Source organism: Pseudophryne corroboree, unplaced genomic scaffold (assembly GCF_028390025.1).
Source record: "Pseudophryne corroboree isolate aPseCor3 unplaced genomic scaffold, aPseCor3.hap2 scaffold_322, whole genome shotgun sequence".
Lineage (NCBI taxonomy): Eukaryota > Metazoa > Chordata > Amphibia > Anura > Myobatrachidae > Pseudophryne > Pseudophryne corroboree.
The window spans coordinates 472,275-489,185 of NW_026969903.1; the positions used below are offsets into that span (position 1 = coordinate 472,275).

Below are 16,911 nucleotides of genomic sequence, written 5' to 3' on the forward strand. Positions count from 1 at the left end.
TAGGCTGGAGAGAGACCTGAGACAAAGAGATCTGAATTATACGAGAGCCGACCAGGGGAAACACAAATTATGCAGTCAAGTTTCCCACATTTGGGGAAATCGCAGGAGCAGCACACCCAGAGTACAATGGGTGAGCCTTGCCCTGGGAGAAGCACCTTCATGATCATAGTATCTCACCTGGCAGGTAAGTAGGAGTTGGGCTAGAGCTGGGGAGGGTCGCTGCTCGGGTACCCCCCTGTAAAGTGAAGGAGATCCAACTGAGGCAGCACAAGGGAACTCTCGAAAGAAGAACAAGGCTAAAGGAAAATCTGAGACAAAGAAATCTGACTTTTACCAGAGCTGACCAGAGGAAAGCACAAACACAGTCTCCCACTACCACAAATAATGCAGTCAAGTTTCCCACATTTGGGGAAATCACAGGGGTCAGCATACCCAAAATGCAATGAATGAACCTCACCCTGGGAGAAAAATCTTCATGACCATGGTATCTCCTATGCAAAATAAGTATGATTTGGAATAGGGCTGGGGAGGGCCGCTGCTCATGCACATCTCTGTCAAGTAAAGGAGATTCAACTGAGGCAGCACAAGGGAACTCTCATCTTGGGACAACAACTGCAGGGAGAACACATATTTTCAGATGAACATGGGAGGGCAGAAGGCTGCCTAATACTGAAGCACCTCCAAACAACAAACCAAATGCAACAACTAGTGCAAGCATTCCTGGGGGAAGGCCTGCCGCAGATGGATTTGCATATGGTGATGTCATCCAAGCAGTGGGTCAAAGTTGGCTTCAACCCTCGTCTGCATATGAAAACAGAAAAGGGGCGTGCAGGGCATGGTGGCCTTTTGCGGCGCTTGTCTGACCCCTAGTTTGCATTAAACACCTCCACCCTCCTTCGGTGTGGGGCTCATGTTGGCTATGCCCCAGCCCCTGAAGCATTCAAGCTGATTTCTTGCAGCAGCTGGGCACTGTAACAGCTCCAGAGCTGCTCTGTAAGGCAAGTAAAAGGGTGTGGGCCCTGCAGCACTACCTGTAGTTTGCATTGTGCATTGGAAGGCACAAAGTAAGCAGACGGGAGGAGAAGTCAGGATAGTGCACAAGGGTATAGAAGGGAGCGGCTGAAGAAAAGAGAAGTGGAAACAGACAGCAAACTAGGCTGGAGAGAGACCTGAGACAGAGATCTGAATTATACGAGAGCCGACCAGGGGAAACACAAATTATGCAGTCAAGTTTCCCACATTTGGGGAAATCGCAGGAGCAGCACACCCAGAGTACAATGGGTGAGCCTTGCCCTGGGAGAAGCACCTTCATGATCATAGTATCTCACCTGGCAGGTAAGTAGGAGTTGGGCTAGAGCTGGGGAGGGTCGCTGCTCGGGTACCCCCCTGTAAAGTGAAGGAGATCCAACTGAGGCAGCACAAGGGAACTCTCGAAAGAAGAACAAGGCTAAAGGAAAATCTGAGACAAAGAAATCTGACTTTTACCAGAGCTGACCAGAGGAAAGCACAAACACAGTCTCCCACTACCACAAATAATGCAGTCAAGTTTCCCACATTTGGGGAAATCACAGGGGTCAGCATACCCAAAATGCAATGAATGAACCTCACCCTGGGAGAAAAATCTTCATGACCATGGTATCTCCTATGCAAAATAAGTATGATTTGGAATAGGGCTGGGGAGGGCCGCTGCTCATGCACATCTCTGTCAAGTAAAGGAGATTCAACTGAGGCAGCACAAGGGAACTCTCATCTTGGGACAACAACTGCAGGGAGAACACATATTTTCAGATGAACATGGGAGGGCAAAAGGCTGCCTAATACTGAAGCACCCCCAAACAACAAACCAAATGCAACAACTAGTGCAAGCATTCCTTGGGGAAGTTCTGCAGAAGACGGATTTGCATACGGTGATGTCATCCAAGCAGTGGGTCAAAGTTGGCTTCAACCCTCATCTGCATATGAAAAGAGAAAAGGGGCGTGCAGGGCATGGCGGCCTTTTGCGGTGCTTGGATGACCCCTAGTTCGCATTAAACACCTCCACCCTCCTTTGGTGTGGGGCTCATGTTGGCCATGCCCCATCCCCTGAAGCATTCAAGCTGATTTCTTGCAGCAGCTGGGCACTGTAACAGCTCCAGAGCTGCTCTGTAAGGCAAGTAAAAGGGTGTGGGCCCTGCAGCACTACCTGTAGTTTGCATTGTGCATTGGAAGGCACAAAGTAAGCAGACGGGAGGAGAAGTCAGGATAGTGCACAAGGGTATAGAAGGGAGCGGCTGAAGAAAAGAGAAGTGGAAACAGACAGCAAACTAGGCTGGAGAGAGACCTGAGACAAAGAGATCTGAATTATACGAGAGCCGACCAGGGGAAACACAAATTATGCAGTCAAGTTTCCCACATTTGGGGAAATCGCAGGGGCAGCACACCCAGAGTGCAATGGGTGAGCCTTGCCCTGGGAGAAGCACCTTCATGATCATAGTATCTCACCTGGCAGGTAAGTAGGAGTTGGGCTAGAGCTGGGGAAAGTCGCTGTTCGGGCACCCCCCTGTCAAGTGAAAGAGATCCAACTGAGGCAGCACAAGGGAACTCTCGAAAGAAGAACAAGGCTAGAGGAAGATCTGAGACAAAGAAATCTGACTTTTTCCAGAGCTGACCAGAGGAAAGCACAAACACAGTCCCCACTACCACAAATAATGCAGTCGAGTTTCCCACATTTGGGGAAATCACAGGGGTCAGCATACCCAAAATGCAATGAATGAACCTCACCCTGGGAGAACAATCTTCATGACCATGGTATCTCCTATGCAAAATAAGTATGATTTGGGATAGGGCTGGGGAGGGCCGCTGCTCATGCACATCTCTGTCAAGTAAAGGAGATTCAACTGAGGCAGCACAAGGAAACTCTCATCTGGGGACAACAACTGCAGGGAGAACACATATTTTCAGATGAACATGGGAGGGCAGAAGGCTGCCTAATACTGAAGCACCCCCAAACAACAAACCAAATGCAACAACTAGTACAAGCATTCCTGGGGGAAGTTCTGCAGAAGACGGAATTGCATACGGTGATGTCATCCAAGCAGTGGGCCAAAGTTGGCTGGAACCCTCATCTGCATATGAAAAGAGAAAAGGGGTATGCAGGGCATGGCGGCCTTTTGCGGCGCTTGGATGACCCTTAGTTCGCATTAAACACCTCCACCCTCCTTCGGTGTGGGGCTCATGTTGGCCATGCCCCATCCCCTGAAGCATTCAAGCTGATTTCTTGCAGCAGCTTGGCACTGTAACAGCTCCAGAGCTGTTCAGTAAGGCAAGTAAAAGGGTGTGGGCCCTGCAGCACTACCTGTAGTTTGCATTGCGCATTGGAAGGCACAAAGTAAGCAGACAGGAGGAGAAGTCAGGATAGTGCACAAGGGTATAAAAGGGAGCGGCTCAAGAAAAGAGAAGTTGAAACAGACAGCAAACTAGGCTGGAGAGAGACCTGAGACAAAGAGATCTGAATTATACGAGACCTGACCAGGGGAAACACAAATTATGCAGTCAAGTTTCCCACATTTGGGGAAATCGCAGGGGCAGCACACCCAGAGTGCAATGGGTGAGCCTTGCCCTGGGAGAAGCACCTTCATGATCATAGTATCTCACCTGGCAGGTAAGTAGGAGTTGGGCTAGAGCTGGGGAGGGTCGCTGCTCGGGCACCCCCCTGTCAAGTGAAGGAGATCCAACTGAGGCAGCACAAGGAAACTCTCGAAAGAAGAACAAGGCTAGAGGAAGATCTGAAACAAAGAAATTTGACTTTTACCAGAGCTGACCAGAGGAAAACACAAACACAGTCCCCCACTACCAACAAATAAAGCAGTCGCGTTTCCCACATTTGGGGAAATCACAGGGGTCAGCATACCCAGAATGCAATGAATGAACCTCACCCTGGGAGAGTAATCTTCATGACCATGGTATCTCCTATGCAAAATAAGTATGATTTGGGATAGGGCTGGGGAGGGCCGCTGCTCATGCACATCTCTGTCAAGTAAAGGAGATTCAACTGAGGCAGCACAAGGGAACTCTCATCTGGGGACAACAACTGCAGGGAGAACACATATTTTCAGATGAACATGGGAGGGCAGAAGGCTGCCTAATACTGAAGCACCCCCAAACAACAAACCAAATGCAACAACTAGTGCAAGCATTCCTGGGGGAAGTTCTGCAGAAGACGGATTTGCATACGGTGATGTCATCCAAGCAGTGGGTCAAAGTTGGCTTCAACCCTCATCTGCATATGAAAAGAGAAAAGGGGCGTGCAGGGCATGGCGGCCTTTTGCGGTGCTTGGATGACCCTAGTTCGCATTAAACACCCCCACCCTCCTTTGGTGTGGGGCTCATGTTGGCCATGCCCCATCCCCTGAAGCATTCAAGCTGATTTATTGCAGCAGCTGGGCACTGTAACAGCTCCAGAGCTGCTATGAACGGCAAGTAAAAGGGTGTGGGCCCTGCAGCACTACCTGTAGTTTGCATTGTGCATTGGAAGGCACAAAGTAAGCAGACGGGAGAAGTCAGGATAGTGCGCAAGGGCATAGAAGGGAGCGGCTCAAGAAAAGAGAAGTTGAAACAGACAGCAAACTAGGCTGGAGAGAGACCTGAGACAAAGAGATCTGAATTATACGAGAGCCGACCAGGGGAAACACAAATTATGCAGTCAAGTTTCCCACATTTGGGGAAATCGCAGGAGCAGCACACCCAGAGTGCAATGGGTGAGCCTTGCCCTGGGAGAAGCACCTTCCTGATTATAGTATCTCACCTGGCAGGTAAGTAGGAGTTGGGCTAGAGCTTGGGAGGGTCGCTGCTCGGGCACCCCCCTGTCAAGTGAAGGAGATCCAACTGAGGCAGCACAAGGAAACTCTCGAAAGAAGAACAAGGCTAGAGGAAGATCTGAGACAAAGAAATCTGACTTTTACCAGAGCTGACCAGAGGAAAGCACAAACACAGTCCCCCACTACCACAAATAATGCAGTCGAGTTTCCCAAATTTGGGAAAATCACAGGGGTCAGCATACCCAGAATGCAATGAATGAACCTCACCCTGGGAGAACAATCTTCATGACCATGGTATCTCCTATGCAAAATAAGTATGATTTGGGATAGGGCTGGGGAGGGCCGCTGCTCAGGCACATCTCTGTCAAGTAAAGGAGATTCAACTGAGGCAGCACAAGGGAACTCTCATCTGGGGACAACAACTGCAGGGAGAACACATATTTTCAGATGAACATGGGAGGGCAGAAGGCTGCCTAATACTGAAGCACCCCCAAACAACAAACCAAATGCAACAACTAGTGCAAGCATTCCTGGGGGAAGGCCTGCAGCAGATGGATTTGCATACGGTGATGTCATCCAAGTAGTGGGTCAAAGTTGGCTTCAACCCTCGTCTGCATATGAAAAGAGAAAAGGGGCGTGCAGGGCATGGCGGCCTTTTGCGGCGCTTGGATGACCCCTAGTTCGCATTAAACACCTCCACCCTCCTTCGGTGTGGGGCTCATGTTGGCTATGCCCCAGCCCCTGAAGCATTCAAGCTGATTTCTTGCAGCAGCTGGGCACTGTAACAGCTCCAGAGCTGCTCTGTACGGCAAGTAAAAGGGTGTGGGCCCTGCAGCACTACCTGTAGTTTGCATTGTGCATTGGAAGGCACAAAGTAAGCAGACAGGAGGAGAAGTCAGGATAGTGCACAAGGGTATAAAAGGGAGGGGCTCATGAAAAAAGAAGTGGAAACAGACAGCAAACTAGGCTGGAGAGAGACCTGAGACAAAGAGATCTGAATTATACGAGAGCCGACCAGGGGAAACACAAATTATGCAGTCAAGCTTCCCACATTTGGGGAAATCAGAGTGCAATGGGTGAGCCTTGCCCTGGGAGAAGCACCTTCATGATCATAGTATCTCACCTGGCAGGTAAGTAGGAGTTGGGCTAGAGCTGGGGAGGGTCGCTGCTCTGGCACCCCCCTGTCAAGTGAAAGAGATCCAACTGAGGCAGCACAAGGGAACTCTCGAAAGAAGAACAAGGCTAGAGGAAGATCTGAGACAAAGAAATCTGACTTTTACCAGAGCTGACCAGAGGAAAGCACAAACACAGTCCCCCACTACCACAAATAATGCAGTCGAGTTTCCCACATTTGGGGAAATCACAGGGGTCAGCATACCCAGAATACAATGAATGAACCTCACCCTGGGAGAACAATCTTCATGACCATGGTATCTCCTATGCAAAATAAGTATGATTTGGGATAGGGCTGGGGAGGGCCGCTGCTCAGGCACATCTCTGTCAAGTAAAGGAGATTCAACTGAGGCAGCACAAGGGAACTCTCATCTGGGGACAACAACTGCAGGGAGAACACATATTTTCAGATGAACATGGGAGGGCAGAAGGCTGCCTAATACTGAAGCACCCCCAAACAACAAACCAAATGCAACAACTAGTGCAAGCATTCCTGGGGGAAGGCCTGCAGCAGATGGATTTGCATACGGTGATGTCATCCAAGCAGTGGGTCAAAGTTGGCTTCAACCCTCGTCTGCATATGAAAAGAGAAAAGGGGCGTGCAGGGCATGGCGGCCTTTTGCGGCGCTTGGATGACCCCTAGTTCACATTAAACACCTCCACCCTCCTTCGGTGTGGGGCTCATGTTGGCTATGCCCCAGCCCCTGAAGCATTCAAGCTGATTTCTTGCAGCAGCTGGGCACTGTAACAGCTCCAGAGCTGCTCTGTACGGCAAGTAAAAGGGTGTGGGCCCTGCAGCACTACCTGTAGTTTGCATTGTGCATTGGAAGGCACAAAGTAAGCAGGCAAGGTCCAGAGAACAGTTAGAGGTCGGAGTAGCACTATCTCAAGTAGTACTACGACAGCACGGATGGATTCTAAATATTCCAAAATCGCAGCTGATTCCGACGACACGTCTGCTGTTCCTAGGGATGATTCTGGACACAGTACAGAAAAAGGTGTTTCTCCCGGAGGAGAAAGCCAAGGAGTTATCCGACATAGTCAGGAACCTCCTAAGACCAGGCCAAGTGTCAGTACATCAATGCACAATGGTCCTGGGAAAGATGGTGGCTTCTTACGAAGCGATTCCATTCGGCAGATTCCACGCAAGAACTTTTCAGTGGGATCTGCTGGACAAATGGTCCGGATCGCATCTTCAAATGCATCAGCGGATAACCCTGTCTCCAAGGACAAGGGTGTCTCTCCTGTGGTGGTTACAGAGTGCTCATCTCCTAGAGGGCCGCAGATTCGGCATTCAGGATTGGGTCCTGGTGACCACGGATGCCAGCCTGAGAGGCTGGGGAGCAGTCACACAGGGAAGAAATTTCCAGGGCTTGTGGTCAAGCATGGAAACGTCACTTCACATAAATATCCTGGAACTAAGGGCCATTTACAATGCCCTAAGTCAGGCAAGACCTCTGCTTCAGGGTCAGCCGGTGTTGATCCAGTCGGACAACATCACGGCAGTCGCCCACGTAAACAGACAGGGCGGCACAAGAAGCAGGAGGGCAATGATGGAAGTGGCAAGGATTCTTCGCTGGGCGGAGAATCATGTGATAGCACTGTCAGCAGTGTTCATTCCGGGAGTGGACAACTGGGAAGCAGACTTCCTCAGCAGACACGATCTTCACCCGGGGGAGTGGGGACTTCACCCAGAAGTCTTCCACATGATTGTGAACCGTTGGGAAAAACCAAAGGGTGGACATGATGGCGTCCCGCCTCAACAAAAAACTGGACAGATATTGCGCCAGGTCAAGGGACCCTCAGGCAATAGCTGTGGACTCTCTGGTAACACCGTGGGTGTACCAGTCAGTGTATGTGTTCCCTCCTCTTCCTCTCATACCAAAAGTACTGAGAATCATAAGAAGGAGAGGAGTAAAGACTATACTCGTGGCTCCGGATTGGCCAAGAAGGACTTGGTACCCGGAAATTCAAGAGATGCTCACGGAAGACCCGTGGCCTCTACCTCTAAGAAAGGACCTGCTCCAGCAGGGACCATGTCTGTTCCAAGACTTACCGCGGCTGCGTTTGACGGCATGGCGGTTGAACGCCGGATCCTGAAGGAAAAAGGCATTCCGGATGAAGTCATCCCTACCCTGATCAAAGCCAGGAAGGATGTAACCATACAACATTATCACCGTATTTGGCGTAAATATGTTGCGTGGTGCGAGGCCAGGAAGGCCCCTACAGAGGAATTTCAACTGGGTCGTTTCCCGCATTTCCTGCAAACAGGACTGTCTATGGGCTTCAAATTAGGGTCCATTAAGGTTCAAATTTCGGCCCTGTCAATATTCTTCCAAAAAGAACTGGCTTCTGTTCCTGAAGTTCAGACGTTTGTCAAGGGAGTACTGCATATACAGCCTCCTTTTGTGCCTCCAGTGGCACCTTGGGATCTCAATGTAGTTTTGGGATTCCTAAAATCACATTGGTTTGAACCACTCACCACTGTGGACTTAAAATATCTCACATGGAAAGTGGTAATGCTGTTAGCCCTGGCTTCAGCCAGGCGTGTCTCAGAATTGACCAAAACAAAAAACTGCAACAAACGAGTGCCTAATCATCAAAATAAAAAGTGAAAACCAATACGTGTTTCATAGAATTAAATAATCACAATTTTATGTTCCTGATAGTCTGCGCTTGCCGGAATACTATGTGTAGTATTGTGGTGATAGCATAGAAAAAGAACAAACGGCTGCGCTGAATATCAGGAACGAAACATGATGTACAGAGAGCCAACGTAAAAAATAACAATGTTTATTAATAAAACATATAAAAAGATTAATTGTCAAATAACCGGTGAAAAATATATACAAATATATATAAGAACAGTCACTAGACGTGAACTAGTGGTATATTGTAATGACTCAGCTTATTGGGGTGAAAAGTTCCGTGATTCACTTGTTAGATAGTTGATAAATACCAGGTGTGTTGGTAGGATCCTAATGAATAAAAAAGTCCCTCAGTTGAAATTGATATTCAATACCTTTCCAAAATGGGCTGGTAAGAGCCGAGCGTCCTCGGCTTCAATGTCCTGCAATGCCCATATACGCTGTGCAGCGGAAAGGAATGGATCGTCTCTCTCACAACCCGGTCGTGGCGGCGTGTGCGCTGAAGCCGCTGATGTCGGATGCTGTAGAAGGAGGGTGCAGCGGGGACCAAGGAACACCTGGAAGATTTCACCTGAGCTGAGTGTGGATAGGGGCGGGTCCTGACGCGTTTCGTCACGTTCACGTGACTTTCTCAAAGGTAGAATGTTCTTATATATATTTATATATATTTTTCACCGGTTATTTGACAATTAATCTTTTTATATGTTTTATTAATAAACATTGTTATTTTTTACGTTGGCTCTCTGTACATCGTGTCTCAGAATTGGCGGCTTTATCCTATAAAAGCCCTTACCTAATTTTTCATATGTGGTGCCTGCGGCTACTAGGGACTTGGAGGATTCCAAGTTGCTGGACGTAGTCAGGGCCCTGAAAATATATGTTTCCAGGACGGCTGGAGTCAGAAAATCTGATTCGCTGTTTATCCTGTATGCACCCAGCAAGCTGGGTGCTCCTGCTTCTAAGCAGACGATTGCTCGTTGGATTTGTAGTACAATTCAGCTTGCACATTCTGTGGCAGGCCTGCCACAGCCAAAATCTGTAAAAGCCCATTCCACACGGAAAGTGGGCTCATCTTGGGCGGCTGCCCGAGGGGTCTCGGCTTTACAACTTTGCCGAGCAGCTACTTGGTCAGGGGAAAACATGTTTGCTAAATTCTACAAATTTGATACCCTGGCTGAGGAGGACCTGGAGTTCTCTCATTCGGTGCTGCAGAGTCATCCGCACTCTCCCACCCGGTTGGGAGCTTTGGTATAATCCCCATGGTCCTTTCGGAGTCCCCAGCATCCACTAGGACGTTAGAGAAAATAAGAATTTACTTACCGATAATTCTATTTCTCATAGTCTGTAGTGGATGCTGGGCGCCCATCCCAAGTGCGGATTGTCTGCATTACTTGTACATAGTTATTGTTACAAAAATCGGGTTATTGTTGTTGTGAGCCATCTTTTCAGAGGCTCCTTCTGTTATCATGCTGTTAACTGGGTTCAGATCACAAGTTGTACGGTGTGATTGGTGTGGCTGGTATGAGTCTTACCCGGGATTCAAAATCCTTCCTTATTGTGTACGCTCGTCCGGGCACAGTATCCTAACTGAGGCTTGGAGGAGGGTCATAGGGGGAGGAGCCAGTGCACACCAGCTAGTCCTAAAGCTTTTACTTTGTGCCCAGTCTCCTGCGGAGCCGCTATTCCCCATGGTCCTTTCGGAGTCCCCAGCATCCACTACGGACTATGAGAAATAGAATTATCGGTAAGTAAATTCTTATTTTCTGGACTGTGTCCAGGATCATCCTTAGGAATAGAAGACGTGTCGTCGGAATCAGCTGCGATTTTGGAATATTAAGAATCCAACCGTGCTGCCGCAACACTACCTGAGATAGTGCTACCCCGACTACCAACTGTTCCCTGGATCTTGCCCTTATCCGGAGATCGTCCAAGTAAGGGATAATTAAAACTCCCTTCCTTCGAAGGAGTATCATCATTTCGGCCATTACTTTGGTAAAGACCCGGGGTGCCGTGGACAAACCAAACGGCAGCGTCTGAAACTGATAGTGACAGTTCTGTACCACAAACCTGAGGTACCCTTGGTGAGAAGGGTAATTTGGGACATGGAGATAAGCATCCTTGATGTCCAGAGACACCATATAATCCCCTTCTTCCCGGTTTGCCATCACCGCTCTGAGTGACTCCATCTTGAATTTGAACCTTTGTATGTAAGTGTTCAAGGATTTCAGATTTAAATTAGGTCTCACCGAGCCGTCCGGCTTCGGTACCACAAACAGCGTGGAATAATACCCCTTTCCCTGTTGTAGGAGGGGTACCTTGATTATCACCTGCTGGGAATACAGCTTGTGAATGGCTTCCCATACCGCCTCCCTGTCGGAGGGAGACGTCGGTAAAGCAGACTTTAGGAAAACGGCGAAGGGGAGACGTCTCAAATTCCAATTTGTACCCCTGAGATACCACCTGAAGGATCCAGGGGTCCACCTGTGAGTGAGCCCACTGCACGCTGAAATTTATGAGACGGGCCCCCACCGTTTCTGTTCCTGGGAACTGGCTGTTTGCTGCAGCCTTTTTCCTCTCCCTCTGCCACGGGGCAGAAATGAGGAGCCTTTTGCCCGCTTGCCCTTATGGGGCCCAAAGGACTGCGCCTGATAATACGGCGTCTTCTTATGTTGAGAGGCTACCTGGGGTAAAAATGTGGATTTCCCAGCCGTTGCCGTGGCCACCAGGTCTGTTAGACCTACCCCAAATAACTCCTCCCTTTTATAAGGCGATACTTCCATATGCCTTTTGGAATCAGCATCACCTGACCACTGTCTTGTCCATAACCCTCTTCTGGCAGAAATGGACAGCGCACTTACTCTTGATGCCAGTCGGCAAATATCCCTCTGTGCACAACGCATATATAGAAAGCATCTTTTAAATGCTCTATAGTCAGTAATATACTGTCCCTATCTAGGGTATCAATATTGTCAGTCAGGGAATCCGACCAAGCCACCCCAGCACTGCACATCCAGGCTGAGGCGATTGCTGGTCGCAGTATCACACCCGTGTGAGTGTATATACATTTTAGGATATTTTACTGCTTTCTGTCAGCAGGTTCCTTAAGGGCGGCCGTATCCGGGGACGGTAGTGCCACCTGTTTAGACAAGCGTGTGAGCGCTTTATTCACCCTAGGGGGTGTTTCCCAATGTGCCCTATCCTCTGGCGGGAAGGGGTATGATGCTAATAACTTTTTAGGAATTAACAGTTTTTATCGGGGGAAACCCACGCATCATCACACACTTCATTTAATTCCTCAGATGCAGGAAAAACTACAGGCAGTTTTTTCTCACCCAACATAATACCCTTTTTAGTGGTACTGGTATTATCAGAAATGTGTAAAAACATTTTCCATAGCCTCAATCATGTAACGTGTGGCCCTACTGGAAGTCACATTCGTCTCTTAATCGTCGACACTGGAATCAGTATCCGTGTCGGCGTCTGTATCTGCCATCTGCGGTAACGGGCGTTTTAGAGCCCCTGATGGCTTTTGAGACACCTGGACAGGCACAGGCTGAGTAGCCGGCTGTCTCATGTCATCAATCTTTTGTAAAGAGCTGACACTGTCACGTAATTCCTTCCATAAGCTCAGCCACTCAGGTGTCGACTCCCTAGGGGGTGACAACTCCATTACAGGCAATTGCTCCGCCTCCACACCATTTTCCTCCTCATACATGTCGACACAATCGTACCGACACACAGCACACACACAGGGAATGCTCTGATAGAGGACAGGACCCCACTAGCCCTTTGGGGAGACAGAGGGAGAGTATGCCAGCACACACCAGAGCGCTATATATATATATATATATACAGGGATAACCTTATATAAGTGTTTTTCCCCTTATAGCTGCTGTATTGTTATACTACGCCTAATTAGTGCCCCCCTCTCTTTTTTAACCCCTTTCTGTAGTGTAGTAACTGCAGGGGAGAGCCAGGGAGTTTCCCTCCAACGGCGCTGTGAGAGAAAATGGCGCCAGTGTGCTGAGGAGATAGGCTCCGCCCCCTTCTCGGCGGCCTTTTCTCACGTTTTTCTGTGGAATCTGCCAGGGGTTAAAATTCATCCATATAGCCCTGGGGGCTATATGTGATGTATTTTCGCCAGCCAAGGTGTTTCTATTGCTGCTCAGGGCGCCCCCCCCTAGCGCCCTGCACCCTCAGTGACCGAAGTGTGAAGTGTGCTGAGGAGCAATGGCGCACAGCTGCAGTGCTGTGCGCTACCTTGGTGAAGACAGGATGTCTTCTGCCGCCGATTTTCCGGACCTCTTCTTGCTTCTGGCTCTGTAAGGGGGCCGGCGGCGCGGCTCTGGGACCGAGCTCCGAGGCTGGGCCTGTGTTCGGTCCCTCTGGAGCTAATGGTGTCCAGTAGCCTAAGAAGCCCAATCCACTCTGCACGCAGGTGAGTTCGCTTCTTCTCCCCTTAGTCCCTCGATGCAGTGAGCCTGTTGCCAGCAGGTCTCACTGAAAATAAAAAACCTAAAACAAAACTTTCACTAAGAAGCTCAGGAGAGCCCCTAGTGTGCACCCTTCTCGGCCGGGCACAAAAATCTAACTGAGGCTTGGAGGATTGTCATAGGGGGAGGAGCCAGTGCACACCAGGTAGTCCTAAAGCTTTACTTTTGTGCCCAGTATCCTGCGGAGCCGCTAATCCCCATGGTCCTTACGGAGTTCCCAGCATCCACTAGGACGTCAGAGAAACACTGATAGAGTACATTATATTTATGAATTAATTGCTTCCAGATTCTGCAGCAGCATCATCAGCACCACCAGTGTTACTCACAGTCACTTCACACTGACTGCTGCACAACACATCACTTAATTTCCGGGCCGCCCGCCACCTGGTGAAGAGACATGGGAGATGAAGGACCAGCAGTGCCACGTTGAGCGGAAGTATTGTTAATTAGTTACCCACACACTCCTTGTGACACCTGCTCCCCGTCTGCCCTCCCACCCGCCGCCTGCCGTCCGGAACCCGCACTGACAAGTAAGTCTCAGCAGAATGTGTCTGCCAGCAGCTCCCAGTCCCTCCTAGAGGAACACTGCCAGTGGTGTGGCGGCCGCGGCACACTAGGACTGAGAGACCGCAGCAGGAGGAAAGCACAGGTGGGCGGGAGGAGAGCATGGGCGGACATCACCACGTCACATTGCAAGGTGACGCCAGTCCCCCCAGTGAGGCCGCCGACGAATGCACTCAGCATAGTATTAGCAGCAGGCAGAGGGGGGTCGGGTGCAGCGGTGGTGGGAGGTACGGAAATGAGCTGCAGGCTAGGCTCCACCGATCACACACTCAGCGATCACTGTGCTACTCAAGCGTGGCGTGCAGCGGTGCTGGACATTAGGGAGTGCCTGTGCGCACCAGGCACCCCCTGTACGCACGCCTATGCGCTACCACCCCCCATATGCCACACTACATCACTATGCTACAGCCCTCCCATATGCTGCACTTCATAATTACACTATACCCCCCATACAACATACTACATCACCACACTACACTACTCACAATAAAATTAAAACATCCCAGTTCCTCATTCTTAATGAGCTCACGTGAGTTCTCTCCCCAACGGAGCTCCAGACCAAGTAACAATGAAGACACCAGCAGCGTGTAGGGGGCAGGCCTGGTCCACTTGTCAGGAGAGAGCAGTCACAGGAGGGTAAGAAGGGGGCGGGGCCTAGTCCTACAGACGGGAGAGAGCACAGACAGGAGAGAGCAAGGTACAGGGGTAGAAGGGGACGGAGCCTATTCTTACAGGCTTTCAAAATTCGACTTTAAAATTCGACATTTGACAAATTCGACTTTTCTGCAATGGTACAAATGCGGCAATTCGACAAAAGTATATTCAATTGAAGTTTGTAAATTCGACAACAGTGCTTTTAAACAGTAAATTCGTCATTTTCAATCCGCCACACTTTGCTGGCGGAATCTAATAAAAAATTTTTAAAAACATGTTTTTTTTTTATGCAGTTTTTTTTTTTTGGTAATAGCATATCTATTTATATTAGAAGGGATTAGGTACTTGGTTTGTCTTTTTTGGAGGCACAAGTATTATTTATATATTTTTTAAAATATTATTTATTTTTTAAATGGAATGTGAAAAACCCGAAAAAAAAATTGCGTGGGTCCCCCCTCCAAAGCATAACCAGCCTCGGGCTCTTCGAGCCGGTCCTGGTTCTAAAAATCCGGGGGAAAAACGGACAGGGGATCCCCCGTATTTTTAAAACCAGCACCGGGCTCTGCGCCTGGTGCTGGTGCAAAAAATACGGGGGACAAAAAGAGTAGGGGTCCCCCGTATTTTTTACACCAGCATCGGGCTCCACTAGCTGGACAGATAATGCCACAGCCGGGGGTCACTTTTATACAGTGCCCTGCGGCCGTGGCATTAAATATCCAACTAGTCACTCCTGGCCGGGGTACCCTGGGGGAGTGGGGACCCCTTCAATCAAGGGGTCCCCCCCCCAGCCACCTAAGGGCCAGGGGTGAAGCCCGAGGCTGTCCCCCCCATCCAAGGGCTGCGGATGGGAGGCTGATAGCCTTGAGAAAATTTAAAGAATATTGTTTTTTCTAGTAGTACTACAAGTCCCAGCAAGCCTCCCCCGCAAGCTGGTACTTGGAGAACCACAAGTACCAGCATGCAGGAGAAAAACGGGCCCGCTGGTACCTGTAGTTCTACTGGGGGAAAAATACCCAAATAAAAACAGGACACAGACACCGTGAAAGTATAACTTTATTTCCCACCTGCCGACACACACATACTTACCTATGTTGACATGAAGCAGTCGGTCCTCTTCTCCAAGTAGAATCCACGGGTACCTGAAAATAAAAGATAATTATACTCACCTGATCCAGGTTCCAGATTAAATCCACGTACTTGGCAAAACAACAAACCGAACACCCGGACCAGACGGACTGAAAGGGGTCCCATGTTTACACATGGGATCCCTTTCCACGAATGCAGACATCCGAATCTCGCGAGAATCCGACAGCGGGATGATGACGTTCGTGCGCGCTCGGGCTAGCCGAGCAAGGCGGGAAGGTTCGAACCTGCCTCGGACCCGTGTAAAATGGGTGAAGTTCGGGGGGTTCGGATTCCGACGAACCGAACCCACTCATCACTAGTATGTACGTGATTGTCAGGTGCCGTGCGCGTACATACGTGTCAGTGCCGTGCGTGTACGTACGTGTGTGTCAAGTGTCGTGCGTGTACGTGTGTGTGTGTGTGTGTGTGTCAGGTGGCGCGTACCTACATGTGTGTATGTCAGGTGCTGTGCATGTGTGTACGTACAGGCGTGTGTCAGGTGCCGCGCGTGTACGTACGTGTGTGTGTGTGTGTGTGCCAGGAGCCGCGCGTGTACATGCGTGTGGGTGTCAGGAGCCGTGCGTATACGTACATACGTGTAGGTGTCAGGTGCCGTGCGTATACGTATATACGTGTGTGTGTCAGGAGCCGAGCGTGTTCGTACATGTGTGTGTGTGTGTGTGTGTGTGTGTGTGTCAGGAGCCACGCGTGTGTGTGTGTCAGGAGCCACGCGTGTTCGTACATGTGTGTCAGGTGCCGCACGTGTAAGTGTGTGTGTGTTTTAAATTCCGCGTGTGTACGTACGTATGTGTGTGCCTGGAGCCGCGCGTGTACATACATGTGTGTGTGTGTCAGGTGCTGTACGTGTATGTGTGTGTCTCAGGTGCTGCACGTGTATATGTGTGTATCTCAGGTGCTGCATTTGTATGTGTCAGCTGCCACGTGGGTGTCAGGTGTTGAGCGTGTATGTGTTTGTGTCGCATCTGTATGTGTGTGACTGTCAGGTGCTGCACGTGTATGTGTGTGTCAGGTGCTGCATGTATATATGTGTGTGTTAGGTGCTGTTCATGTATGTGGGAGTGGCAGGTGCTACATGTGTATATATGTGTGAGTGGCAGGTGCTGCGTGTGTATACGAGTGTGTGTGAGGTGCTGCGAGTGTATGTGTGTGTTAGGTGCTCTGAGTGTATATGATTGTGTGTCAGGTGCTGTGCGTGTGTGCGTTAAATGCCACATGTATGTATGTGTGTCAGGTGCTGCGTGTGTGTGTGGGTGTGTCAGGTGCTGCATGTCTGTGTGTGTGGGTGTGTCAGGTGCTGCATGTGTGTGTGTGTGTGTGTGTGTGTCTGTCAGGTGCTGCATGTGTGTGTCAGGTGCTGCATGTCTGCGTGTGTGTGTCAGGCGCTGCATGTCTGTGTCAGGTGCTGCGTGTGTGTGTGTCAGGTGCTGTGTGTGTGTG

General features: G+C 49.7%; 11 non-coding genes across 11 annotated transcripts; all 11 read right to left on the reverse strand.

Moving 5' to 3' along the window:
* Window positions 1-29: 29 nt before the first annotated feature.
* On the reverse strand, window positions 30-192 carry LOC135018417 (U1 spliceosomal RNA). Its single transcript, XR_010216121.1, has one exon. It is a non-coding gene; the product is annotated as a U1 spliceosomal RNA (small nuclear RNA).
* Window positions 193-344: 152 nt separating this feature from the next.
* LOC135018307 (U1 spliceosomal RNA) lies at window positions 345-508 on the reverse strand. The gene has a single exon (XR_010216022.1). It is a non-coding gene; the product is annotated as a U1 spliceosomal RNA (small nuclear RNA).
* Window positions 509-1,180: 672 nt separating this feature from the next.
* Window positions 1,181-1,343, reverse strand: LOC135018418 (U1 spliceosomal RNA). The gene has a single exon (XR_010216122.1). It is a non-coding gene; the product is annotated as a U1 spliceosomal RNA (small nuclear RNA).
* Window positions 1,344-1,495: 152 nt separating this feature from the next.
* Window positions 1,496-1,659, reverse strand: LOC135018308 (U1 spliceosomal RNA). Its single transcript, XR_010216023.1, has one exon. It is a non-coding gene; the product is annotated as a U1 spliceosomal RNA (small nuclear RNA).
* A 674-nt stretch (window positions 1,660-2,333) lies between these two features.
* On the reverse strand, window positions 2,334-2,496 carry LOC135018367 (U1 spliceosomal RNA). The gene has a single exon (XR_010216077.1). It is a non-coding gene; the product is annotated as a U1 spliceosomal RNA (small nuclear RNA).
* A 153-nt stretch (window positions 2,497-2,649) lies between these two features.
* On the reverse strand, window positions 2,650-2,811 carry LOC135018550 (U1 spliceosomal RNA). Its single transcript, XR_010216239.1, has one exon. It is a non-coding gene; the product is annotated as a U1 spliceosomal RNA (small nuclear RNA).
* Window positions 2,812-3,485: 674 nt separating this feature from the next.
* LOC135018375 (U1 spliceosomal RNA) lies at window positions 3,486-3,648 on the reverse strand. Its single transcript, XR_010216084.1, has one exon. It is a non-coding gene; the product is annotated as a U1 spliceosomal RNA (small nuclear RNA).
* A 152-nt stretch (window positions 3,649-3,800) lies between these two features.
* LOC135018387 (U1 spliceosomal RNA) lies at window positions 3,801-3,965 on the reverse strand. Its single transcript, XR_010216096.1, has one exon. It is a non-coding gene; the product is annotated as a U1 spliceosomal RNA (small nuclear RNA).
* Window positions 3,966-4,635: 670 nt separating this feature from the next.
* LOC135018428 (U1 spliceosomal RNA) lies at window positions 4,636-4,798 on the reverse strand. Its single transcript, XR_010216132.1, has one exon. It is a non-coding gene; the product is annotated as a U1 spliceosomal RNA (small nuclear RNA).
* A 152-nt stretch (window positions 4,799-4,950) lies between these two features.
* Window positions 4,951-5,114, reverse strand: LOC135018543 (U1 spliceosomal RNA). The gene has a single exon (XR_010216232.1). It is a non-coding gene; the product is annotated as a U1 spliceosomal RNA (small nuclear RNA).
* A 972-nt stretch (window positions 5,115-6,086) lies between these two features.
* LOC135018546 (U1 spliceosomal RNA) lies at window positions 6,087-6,250 on the reverse strand. The gene has a single exon (XR_010216235.1). It is a non-coding gene; the product is annotated as a U1 spliceosomal RNA (small nuclear RNA).
* Window positions 6,251-16,911: the final 10,661 nt, after the last annotated feature.